Source organism: Etheostoma spectabile, unplaced genomic scaffold (assembly GCF_008692095.1).
Source record: "Etheostoma spectabile isolate EspeVRDwgs_2016 unplaced genomic scaffold, UIUC_Espe_1.0 scaffold272, whole genome shotgun sequence".
NCBI lineage: Eukaryota > Metazoa > Chordata > Actinopteri > Perciformes > Percidae > Etheostoma > Etheostoma spectabile.
Window position 1 is genome coordinate 1,470,156 of NW_022605576.1, and position 2,792 is coordinate 1,472,947.

The following is a 2,792-nucleotide window of genomic DNA, read 5'->3' on the forward strand; positions in this document are numbered from 1 at the left end:
TGGTCGTCTAGGCGTCAGCTAATGGGGATTCTTATAATAAATACAAAATGAAAATCTCTTTTGAGTCATGCTGTGCTCTTCAAATCCCACTAAGAGCTAAGGCATTTCCTATCTCCAATGTCCAGGCATTTTAGAATTGAAAAGTCCCTCATAGGAAAACAACTTTGTACCTTGAATTAGAAAAGATAAGCAAACACTGCAAGTGTATATATTTGGCTGTAATCTGGAAAAGGCAGTAGTTTCCTGCTGAAAGTCTAAACCCAGTGATGACTGAGGACAGAATGGGGGAAAAAACACCCGTGTAAATACGTCTGTAATCAGTCTTCACAGTAAACTTCCTGTCCTTACTGAGCAGAGAGAAAATAAAGCAGGAGAGAGATGCTCAGAAAATGAGCCCAAACACCAGGCAATAAATCAGTGATGTCACTGACCACTCCGCTGCCTCCATGATTTCCTCGGTCTCTCCTTTTCTTTCCTTTCAATAAGAACAATGGGTATTTCTAGAGTTCAAAGACTTTGGGCAGACATTTTAAATAGAAAACACGCCGTCTTTGGTTATTTCTTTTAGCTTAACTTAGACTTGTTTATTTTGTGTCTGCGTAACAGAAGAAGGAAAAGAAATTCATGGAGAAACCCAAAGCTGTAGAAAAGTCCACCTCCACTTTATCTTGAATAGTTTCTCTAATCTTTCAGGAAGAATGCTTCAAATAGTACCCACACTTCCAATCCTAACTGTTTAGCCAGGTCCTTGAAAGTTGAAGAGCACCCCTCCTACCAATGCTTACCAAATTCTAACATGCTTCCTCAATAGCTTTTACAAATTGCAAGTCTTTTGGAAAGAGTTGTCAGGGAAGTGTACTGAGCTACAAAACTACCAATTACCTACCTCAAAACATTCTGCAGCATTTCTCCTGTTTAATTGCAACAAGTTGTCTTGATCACAACAGTAACCACTACGCTACTTTGAGCGTAATTTCCTGCCCAAACACCCAGAAAGTTACTTTTCATTCCAATAGTTTGTCCCTCTATCCGGCCAAAGGAGCACTTCTCAGAAATAAATCCATCGTAAAAAATCTTTTCTCAGACGCACCAGGAAGTGTTGGGATTCTGTCGGAAGGCTGCAAAAAGGATCCCAAAAGGAGTGAAATGTCCATGGGGCCCTGGGAGCCTCTTCCAACCTGAGGCCAGCTACTGTAGCCACCACCATTCAAATCACACGACTGTCTTGTGCTGTTACATCTTCTCCTCTTCTCTCCAACCCCTACCCCCAACAGGACATCCTGAGGCTTGCTGGAATACAATGCCAGTACTCGCACAGGCCCAAACCAGCGGTCCAAACGTGGAAGTTACATCATCGGGGAAAAATTGTATTGTTTCAGTGGAAAAGCACAACACTCTCGAAACACTCGTCAGCTGCACAGAAATCAGGTCTAGGGGGAACTTGTCCTCCAATAGAGAATAATGCAAAGGTGTAGCAACTTGGCATGTGACTGGATATGTCGCAGGATAGAGGAAGTGACAAAACTCTGTATCAACAACTGTTTGATGTTGTGGTTAGGTGCAGTACAAAACACATTAACAGGATTCTCAGTACACTTGATCTTTTTTCCCCCAAAAATAAATAGTATATCATTTTACATGACGTTGTGTAACAAAAGCAGCTTTCAGATTTGGTAGTGAAAAATATTGGTGTGCACCATGCACAACTGATTGTCAGTGTGTGAGGGTCAAGAAGTGAGCAATGCTGGCCACCTAGTGGCTGAAAAGAAATTATGGCATGCTTCACTGCACCAGAAAAGACCAGGTAATTAAAGTTCTGTAAATCAAACATTTGCATTTATCATAGGCACTTGTTTAGATATAGCGCTGGTTTATTTAAGGCACTTGCTATTAATAAGACAGGTTTGAGCTGAACATTTGAAACTATGTTCTTAAGACCCCCTTCCCCCCATTAATGCAACATCATTAAGAGCCTTATAGTCTTCCTTTTTGAAGACTGTGTGCCTCTATTGTGCATTATTAACATGTTTGAATGCCACACAAATAGTCAAGTTACTGCATGAAAGAGGAGACTCGAATGCACGTAATAATTGTTTACGACCCACCTACTTGCACACACCTGTGTGTGTGTTTGGACCTATTCCAAATATTTCAGTGAAGGTGAGCTACATTCATACACAGAGAATCACCGGGCTTTGCTCACTTCTACATGTCACCATTCCTTGTGAAGGGAAAGCATCTCAAAGCTAAGCAGCCCCTCTATGTCCCTCTTTGCAATGCAAATTGAGACAAGGTATACTCGGGGGATTCTTGTGTGGCGGCCAAGTTAAGAATTGACCTGCATGCCAGATCATAATCTCAGACAATGAGAGATTGAAAAGGATTCCTCAGTGTAGTTCCCTCTGGACTGGCAGACAAAGCACAAAGGACACCCGCTTTTCCCTGCGTCTTGAATCAGGTATCTGACTTCCAAATATTATTTTCTTGCTCTCTGTATGGGGTTTGCAAACACTCGCTGCTGCATTCTAAGCACTTGAGTGACTTTTGAAGGGCTGCATTGCTTTGAAGCTAGATGAAAACTATTCAGAAACATTCCCTGGGAGGTTCTTTTTAAGACTTTGGGAAGACAGTGTGAGAGCGAGGGAACATAGAGAAAACCGTCAAGGGAGAAGGGAGGATTAGATAAATAGAGACAGAAAACAGACCAAAGGAAGAGTGGAGGAGTAGCTGGTATGTTTCACAGGGAAGCTGTGAGTTATGCATGCGTGTGTGTGTGTGTGTGTGTGTGTGTG

General features: G+C 42.0%; 1 protein-coding gene across 2 annotated transcripts in view; it reads right to left on the minus strand.

Annotated features, from left to right (window-relative positions):
- Positions 1-2,792, minus strand: part of LOC116685833 (rho GTPase-activating protein 29) — a 38,523-nt gene that overhangs the window by 16,959 nt on the left and 18,772 nt on the right. Inside the window, exon 1 of one of the 2 annotated variants that reach the window (XM_032510794.1) lies at positions 887-1,389. The exons of the other annotated variant lie outside the window; for it this stretch is intronic. The gene's annotated coding sequence lies outside the window, so the exon portion shown is untranslated. Of the gene's footprint in view, positions 1-886; positions 1,390-2,792 lie in introns of those variants that run through there. 2 annotated transcript variants of the gene reach the window in all.